The sequence below is a fragment of the Chanodichthys erythropterus genome, chromosome 19 (genome assembly GCF_024489055.1).
Source record: "Chanodichthys erythropterus isolate Z2021 chromosome 19, ASM2448905v1, whole genome shotgun sequence".
NCBI classification, from domain to species: Eukaryota; Metazoa; Chordata; class Actinopteri; order Cypriniformes; family Xenocyprididae; genus Chanodichthys; species Chanodichthys erythropterus.
The window spans coordinates 38,855,851-38,865,473 of NC_090239.1; the positions used below are offsets into that span (position 1 = coordinate 38,855,851).

The window sequence follows — 9,623 nt, forward strand, 5'->3', positions numbered from 1 at the left end:
CAATGCACATGTTATGTGTTATAACCAACCCAGTCTCATATGAAAACGTATCCTGACTACGTTGGTCCAAAGTGCAAAACGTAGAGGGGTTACAATAATGGCCCTTAAATTGTATGACTGTTACATTTTTTTTTGCCTATTGTTTTGCGTCCAAGTCACGTGACTTTAGAGAGCCCGGCCGTGAGAACAAAAAACATGGCGGACGTTTCTCTACTTTTTAGTGAAAAAAACAATATTTTGAGTTAGTTTCTGCATAAAAATAAGTTTTGATTACATTTTTAGCGAGAAATATATATTCTATTTTCATAATATTCACTCAGTGAATGTACATAATCACTCGCTTGCGCGTTGTTGCAAAGATTTATCTGATCTCGCCAGAATAATGTGAAACTGCTACGTTTTGGTTGCTATGAACAATATTTTATTTTCTGCATCAAAATAAGGTTTGATTACATTTTAAGCAAAAAATATATATTATTTATTTTCATAATATTCACTCAGTGAATGTACATAATCACTCGCTTGCGCGTTGTTGCAAAGATTTTTCTGATCTCGCCAGAATAATGTGAAACTGCTACGTTTTGGTTGCTATGAACAATATTTTATTTTCTGCATCAAAATAAGGTTTGATTACATTTTAAGCAAAAAATATATATTATTTATTTTCATAATATTCACTCAGTGAATGTACATAATCACTCGCTTGCGCGTTGTTGCAAAGATTTATCTGATCTCGCCAGAATAATGTGAAACTGCTACGTTTTGGTTGCTATGAACAATATTTTGAGTTAGTTTCTGCATAAAAATAAGGTTTGATTACATTTTTAGCGAGAAATATATATTCTATTTTCATAATATTCACTCTGAATGTCAACCCGTTCTCACTCCTGACCGTTCTCACGCTGAAGAAGTCTCCTTCAGAACACATCGCGATATTTGGCATCAGTTCGCGTGTGCTGGATGTTGGTAAGTAGTCGTAAATACGCTGTTCTAATGTTTGATATAATGTCTTTTCTGTTTGCAGATATTAATCAGATTAACGTTAGCTCCCTCATGTTCAGTCACTGCATTATATCTGTCACCTCCGCTGAGGTTTTGCTTTTCATTGCTTTCTATATTAAATACTAAACTAGGGTGATTAAACACTGTCACGTGACGTGCAATATATTGCACAATATATATAACATATTCATATCAGGTTCAAAGTAGTACAAGTGTAGTTTCAAAATGGTATTTGTTGTAGAAGCACGGTAAAAAACAACACTTACCATGCTTTTTACCACAGTATTGGTCGTTTTAATGTGATTTTTGTTGTAAATACAGAGTGACCACAACACTTATCATGCTTTTAATGCCTAATAATGTTAAATCCAAAAACTGTAAGGTCAATAAGAACTTCTTTCCTATATATATTTATATATAAACCTATATATTATAAATAATGATATTTTCTTTTCTCTTGTTTTAGCTGAAAAGACAAAAAGGGCCTTTCGGAAATGGATGAAGGAGACAGAAAGCTGCAAAGGCAAATAATTGCAATGGTATGTATGTGTTGCTTTTAACCCTTTATCAAACATTTTATCAAGCATTTGTTAAATAGTCTCACAGTAAATTAAAATTAAAGTCAAATCCTGTACATGTTTATCACCTTATTTGTAAATCAGTTGTGCCCCTTCTTGGACAGTTGGACGTCCCACACATAAAAGTTTATATTAATTCCATTGAATTCTTTAAAATGATTACAGATTGGGCCCAAAATGTTCCAATGATACATGATGTCTCTCCGCAACTCATAACTACCTCTGTTTGCAAGAGTGGAAATTATCATTTGACCTGTCACATGACATCAGATATACAATTATTTTGTCATATTCAAAATAATTGAATATCTGATGTCTATTCAATATCTAATCAGTTACACTGCTGATAATGTCCTGCTTGCATGTGAAACATGTTATTTTTTTATTTATTCTTTTAAATATAAATATAGCTTGCTATTAAAGACATATGTTTAATCATGGAAATGCCCACATATCAGTGAACTTATTACATAAATGCATTTAACATTTAATTATGCAACACTCTTTACAGAAGGAAATCCTACAGTTATGTGTAAATTGACAACTTGAATGTGATGTAATAAATTTACCTTCCTTTCTGTCTTGCAGGATTACTTGCAGTTTACAACATCAAACTCAACAGCTCTTTTAAGAGCCGACCCTCACAAGAGCTACTAGTGAGTCGCTGCAAACCTGCCGTGATCAGCCCTTTCCAGGTAAAGTTTCTAGATATTTAAATCAGTATTTACTCATCAAATGCTCTCCTGGATGGTATGGTAAATTAACTTATTTATAACTGTCTCAATTTGTATGTTTTAAGAACAAGAGTAATTGCACACAGAGTAAGTAGAGACTTTCTTGTTTTTCTGTGCAGAGAAGGAAGACCAGTCCTTATATCAAAGCAAGCTCATCGAAGTCCTTTGTTTAGGGTGAGGAAGGAACATGACCATCTCATGCCCAAAGAAGACAGAAGTCCATTGGTATGTCTTGTGTTGAGGCAATGCTGTAATATGTAGTACAGAATTTAATGTTGTTCTCTCAAAGGACTATTAAGTTCTTAAAAAGTTCTTAAAAACTGTTCCTTCTGTTTTTTTTTTGTTTGTTTGTTTGTTTGTTTTTTTAGATAAAAGCAGACAGGGAAGCTTTGGAAGATAATGAGTTAATATAATATAATATAGTATAATAGGAATTAAATAGTAAATGTTCTTTAAATTATGTGTAATACCTAGTTTTTTTGGCTTGAAATAAGGCCTTATACTGCACAGACCTAAAACATTGTATTTGTGTTTTAAAACAGATAGCAAGTGAAGTCACTAACAGAAGATCCTAGAGGAAAAACGACTGATGTGCAGCTACGGAGGAACACAAGAGGCAGAAACTATGCATGGCCATGGCTTCTTCATGAGTACAGTAAGTCCTGTGCCTATTCTTAATTCTTGCCTTAAAGTTTTTATTGCAGTATTTTAACAATTTTACATTGTACAGGTTATCACTTGGTTTTTGACCAAATTATGCTCTTGAAACAAGAAACAGAAGAGTATGTTGTCCTGAAAGAAATCAAGGCTCAAAAGAGAGCATGCCTTTCTAAAAGATCTTTTAAAACATGTTGCTGTTAATATGGGTAAAACAGTTTTTGTTCAGTACTTAGCTTACAGTCTGTGCTGCATTATATTATGTACTGCTGTTTTGTAAAGTTAAATCAGGAACAGGCAACTCTAGCCCTTTTGCTGTCTCCTTTTTGAGGTGGAGAGTTTACCTCCAACCATAATTGAGCACACCTGAAAATTTTAACCAAAGTCTTCAGGTGTACTTATAGACAGTTACAGGCAGTTGGGTTTGAGGTTGGAGCTAAATCTGCAGGACCGTGGACGCTGAGGGCCAGAGTAGCCCACCACTGTTTAAATCATGCAGAACATAAGCTGACCTGGCTGTCCATTAAACTACTTAACTTGAATTGTCTGTGTTTTTTTTGTTTTACTTTTAGACCAGGACTGAAGAACGCCTGACAATGGGATGTTAAGACTTCTTCCTCTGGTTGAGAAAAAGCTACAGCACATCAGTGTAAGGCCCGCCTAATGGGTCCAATGACGGTTTCCCACAGGACAGGGAAGGTTTAAGCGTGTATGTCTTTTCAGCGTCTCTATGAAGTTCACTTAATTTCACTCGTTTAATCTGACTCCAATTTCAAACGATTCTTACACTTAGGTTGTGTTTCCAATTAGAAATTCATCATTAGTTATGCATTAGTTTAGATATTTGATGATTCTGGATATTCCATATGTCAATTGTTCAGTCATTAGGGACCCGATGCCGCACAGAGATACTCGCCCCGGGATTTCGCGGTAAACTCACGGACATAAACTCGCCAGTCTGATCTTCGTCAGAGGGTGTAATAAGTTGGCTAATACCTTTAGTCGGTTGCCTACTGCTCACTCGAACAAAAGTGTATTTTAATTTAGCCACTTCCATACAACTTGCTAAATCAGTGGTAAACAGAAATCAAAAGGTCTTCAGATGAAGTGCCTACTGCTCCTTCATTCATGCGCCTTCAGTTTGTTTTACCCTGGACACAGATTTACGGTAGCATTAGCCTCCCATAATTTACTGGTAATAATGATATCAGGAGAATCCAGAGCAAATCAAATATAACATTTTATTTGTCAGGTAACAGTGTATCGTGTCAATTACACACATAACCAATTAAAGCCAATTCAGAAATGATAAATGCATAACATCAATTACTCAAAGAAATGCATATATACACAGTGATGGGTGAATGTCCTCAGACATTCACCCATCTCTGGGGGGCCTCTCCTACAGATGATCCCCCATGACTGCTTTGCTCTTTACCTTTTATACCAGAACCAGAACAAAAGGATCGTAAATGTTTATAACACCAACACCTGTTTTGGGGGAGAGGAGAAGAGACACCACCCAAAAAGAGGACAGAATTTTCCTTAATTTTCCATCTTCTTCATAATTCTAGTGACTGCTATGAAATTGAGACCGTTTTACCAATCGCACTGAGACAAATTAAATGATACCAAACATGAAAAGGGAAAAACAATAGATACAAAAGTTACATTATATGTTTTGAATAACTTTCAATGACTTGAGGCAGGGGGAAGGAGAGTGTGTGTGTGTGTGTGTGTGTGTGTGTGTGTGTGTGTGTGGGTGTGGTGGGGGGAGGCGTTGTCCTTTTGGAGTGGGGGCAAGGTGTTGTCCATTGCTACTTCTTTGAGATCTTCTTTCCAGATTAAAGTTTTATTACTTTATTGCAGGACGCTTTATCTCAGTTTTTGTTTAGCAGGAAAATCAGGCCTTACATCAGTGATCACATCTTCTGGTCATCAGTTGTACTGTAGAGTACAACTGAACAAACTGTTTAGAAGAAGAAGAACATGAACATGATAGAGACATGTACAGGGAAGAGCAAGAACCCAGTTCAGCTGTGATAATGAATCTTTATTTTAAACTCAATATCAAATCTGTTTTCTGGATCATAGTTGACTGGATGGGATTCTGTGGCGCTCATTTGTGCAATAGGAGTAAAGTCTGTGAATGGATTATTATGACGTTAACGTATTTTTGAAGACACGTTTTTATTTATCTTGAATCTCATTTGTCTTTATGCAAATTTCAACCTTATGCTGTATCCTCCAATAAAGTGTTGTGTAATAAATTATGGTGACCGTGGTGTTTGGTAGAGTAAATACAATTTAACTAAGCTGAGTTTATTTCATAATTTAAAAAAATGACATATAATTTCCATGATTGTTTGGGACAACAATGCACCAAAAGTTGCATATACTTTCATGTTGTGACAAGGATGGCAGTTTCCAGATAAATAAAGGGAAGGAATGTGAATAAAGAGAGGCTGCAGTGGGTTATACTGACACAAACACTTCAAGCAGAACTGAAGAAGATGGATGTTGATCATTCTGGTACATCTACTACTGCATTCAAAATGACAGCTGGACATTACTGATGTCAGGCATGTGAGGAGCAAGAAGAGGGGGTGATAATGACATTTTGGCACAGTTTCTTATTTTACTGAATAGTGCATTATCCTTGTGTAAGTAATAGTGAAGTGTAAATATAAATAGTTTTTAGTTTACTGCCAACACTGGCAGCTGGATAATGGCAAGTTGTTGTGGGTTCATCCATTATATTTATTGGTGTTCATACAAAAAAAAAGCAAAGAAATAATCAACTACTATTCAATTAATCAATTATTATTATTATTATTATTGTATTACAACATTTTGTTATAATATTTCCATATTTCATCAGATGGTCTCACAATACCCATCAAAACCTATACAAGCATGATGTTAGAATGGAAAATGAGGAAATGATAAAATACTGCAATATTTAAATGTGATTCAACAACGTTTGTTATCCATGATGAGGAGTACACACCTGTGTAGATTTTAATGCCCTTCCACCCCCAAGGGGCCAGTACCGGCCCCTGGAAGAGCAAAAAAATGCACATTTCAAATGGCTGTAACACAAAGTCCGGTTAGCGTATCAAAGAGAAAATCAACAGGACAACTGCTTATGCTATGATTACTAAATAATGTTGGGCACAGTTTTCAGACATACATGGAAAGCTGGCATAAAGGTTTTTTAATAGTGATTACAGTAAAATATTAAATTTCAGCCTGTCCCTCATATATGTAATAAATGTTTGCAAAATAAACATATTTAGATATCGAGTTGTCCATTAAAGATCTTATTATTTTAACATTTATCATTTCTTTACTAAACGTTTTAAACTACATTACCCATATGTCTCTGTCATTCTATCAATGAACGGGAAACATGGCGCTGTAGTTCATTGAGAAGCTAGGGTTAGGGTTGGGATCTCGGTAAAGGAGTAATTTCTCACAACATGGAAACACTTTATAGTTAACTTAATGTATGAGTAACGTAATATTCACACTAAAACAAACTTTGTAAGATAAAGCGCCGTTTTATATGGGTTGAAAGGTAGTCCAATCACAGCGAGTTCTGCGATAGAGTCACAGCCAATCACAACACAGCTGAACAGATGCGTCACGCTTACTTGTCCATTTATGGTAAATGACGACAGATCTCCTTCGGTTCCGGCTGACGAGAAAGATTCCTTAAATATATAATTAATCTAATTAAATATAATAAAAATCACATTTTACAACGAAAGACTCCTTTGTGTTTTAAACTGATGCATAAATATATTTGAAAGAGATATAATTGCATCTACTAAAGTGCTTCTAACATTTACAGTAGATATGTAGTATATTAAAGGTATACATTTAATCACTTATTTATACCATTCTTCACCATTTGAACTCTTGGAATTAAAATAAATATAAATAAAAGCATAATGAATGTACTCGATTTTGTAATCATATTCCAATATTTAGTGTCAAAGACAAATGTAGTCCCCAAACTACTGCACAACAGTATAAAAATCAGTTAATTGTGAGAAAAAAATATATCCAGTTACAGAGGCAATCTATTATAGTGAAATATAACTACACAAATCGATATGATGAAGTATTATTTTTACAAACCAAGAGATGAGATAAAATTCCATGTGAAAATAAGTTTCTTTAAAGAATAGGGGGAAAAAATAACATTTTACATTCTCAACTTTAATACAATACAATATTGTGTTTATTGTTCACTTTTACTGTAACTAAATGAAAGGCAAATTCAAATAGTTAATGCATTTTATAAATGTTAAATATTTTCAGCAATAAAATGCTTCTATAAAATACATTCATGGGTATGTTACATTTACATTATCCAGGTACTGATATAATGATACCATAGATGTAGTTAAGGTGGACATTTACTATAGTGACACTGTAATAAAAGGTTTAATGAAACAAAATGCAAGACATTTTCAAGTCCATCTAAATGAAGAGGTAACAAACTCACAGAATAATGTCCAGAATGTCAATGTGTCATTTCTGTAATACTCTATATCAGCACCAAACAGAATTAAATAAATATTGATTGTTCTCAGAGGGTTTTCCTGAACACTCTCACTAACTTCAATTGTTCGGACAAACACCTGCTATACACACATGCAGAAATACATATTTGACTATAGTCGCAGCATTACTAGAACTTTTACCAAAACTCCGGATGAGCACTGGTGCTTCTTTGGTAAAGGCAAGAATATGGAAAAAGATAAATTACTATTTTCAATATTGGTTCTGCACGTTTCAAGGAGATCATAAGGAGGAGTCCACGTGAAGACTTTTAAAAACTGTGACAGAGTGAAGGGTGCACCTCCCTGGACACACCCTAAGCATGACCAAACAACAACACCCAAAGACAGATATGAAGTGGACACCACCAGGAGAATGCAGGGGAAGACATGGAAACGAAGGCCTGAAGAATGTTGGTGTCCCATGGGAAGATGTGGAGAATGTGGTCACAGATTGGATACGTTGGAGGACACTTGTTACCCAATGTGCCCAGCACAGCACTTGATGATGATGTTGTGAGTTCATACATAACCGTAGGATTTCCTTCTGTAAAGAGTGTTGCACAATTAAATGTTAAATGCATTTATGTAATAAGTTCACTGATGTGTGGGCATTTCCATGATTAAAAGTATAGCAAGCTATATTCATATTTTAAAAAATAAATAATAAAAATAAATAAATAACATGTTTCACATGCAAGCAGGACATTATCAGCAGTGTAAATGATCATGACAAAATAATTGAATATCTGATGTCATGTGACAGGTCAAATGATAATTTCCACTCTTGCAAACAGAGGTAGTTATGAGGTGCGGAGAGACATCATGTATCATTGGAACATTTTGGGCCCAATCTGTAATCATTTTAAAGAATTCAATGGAATTAATATAAACTTTTATGTGTGGGACGTCCAACTGTCCAAGAAGGGGCACAACTGATTTACAAATAAGGTGATAAATATGTACAGGATTTGACTTTAATTTTAATTTACTGTGAGACTATTTAACAAATGCTTGATAAAATGTTTGATAAAGGGTTAAAAGCAACACATACATACCATTGCAATTATTTGCCTTTGCAGCTTTCTGTCTCCTTCATCCATTTCCAAAAGGCCCTTTTTGTCTTTTCAGCTAAAACAAGAGAAAAGAAAATATCATTATTTATAATATATAGGTTTATATATAAATATATATAGGAAAGAAGTTCTTATTGACCTTAAAGTTTTTGGATTTAACACTATTAGGCATTAAAAGCATGATAAGTGTTGTGGTTACTCTGTATTTACAACAAAAATCACATTAAAACGACCAATACTGTGGTAAAAAGCATGGTAAGTGTTGTTTTTTACCGTGCTTCTACAACAAATACCATTTTGAAACTACACTTGTACTACTTTGAACCTGATATGAATATGTTATATATATTGTGCAATATATTGCACGTCACGTGACAGTGTTTAATCACCCTAGTTTAGTATTTAATATAGAAAGCAATGCAAAGCAAAACCTCAGCGGAGGTGACAGATATAATGCAGTGACTGAACATGAGGGAGCTAACGTTAATCTGATTAATATCTGCAAACAGAAAAGACATTATATCAAACATTAGAACAGCGTATTTACGACTACTTACCAACATCCAGCACACGCGAACTGATGCCAAATATCGCGATGTGTTCTGAAGGAGACTTCTTCAGCGTGAGAACGGTCAGGAGTGAGAACGGGTTGACATTCAGAGTGAATATTATGAAAATAGAATATATATTTCTCGCTAAAAATGTAATCAAACCTTATTTTTATGCAGAAACTAACTCAAAATATTGTTCATAGCAACCAAAACGTAGCAGTTTCACATTATTCTGGCGAGATCAGATAAATCTTTGCAACAACGCGCAAGCGAGTGATTATGTACATTCACTGAATGAATATTATGAAAATAAATAATATATATTTTTTGCTTAAAATGTAATCAAACCTTATTTTGATGCAGAAAATAAAATATTGTTCATAGCAACCAAAACGTAGCAGTTTCACATTATTCTGGCGAGATCAGAAAAATCTTTGCAACAACGCACAAGCGA

The 9,623-nt window shown here is 34.4% G+C and overlaps 2 long non-coding RNA genes across 2 annotated transcripts; one reads left to right on the plus strand and one right to left on the minus strand.

The window, feature by feature from the left end:
* The first annotated feature begins 883 nt into the window (after positions 1-883).
* LOC137008244 (uncharacterized) lies at positions 884-3,006 on the plus strand. Its single transcript, XR_010892783.1, has 4 exons — positions 884-1,541; positions 2,169-2,275; positions 2,434-2,539; positions 2,857-3,006. It is a non-coding gene; the product is annotated as an uncharacterized lncRNA (long non-coding RNA).
* A 3,990-nt stretch (positions 3,007-6,996) lies between these two features.
* LOC137008146 (uncharacterized) lies at positions 6,997-9,252 on the minus strand. The gene is made up of 3 exons (XR_010892760.1): positions 9,176-9,252; positions 8,601-8,673; positions 6,997-8,089 (listed from the first exon to the last, which is right to left on the minus strand). It is a non-coding gene; the product is annotated as an uncharacterized lncRNA (long non-coding RNA).
* Between the last annotated feature and the right edge of the window lie 371 nt (positions 9,253-9,623).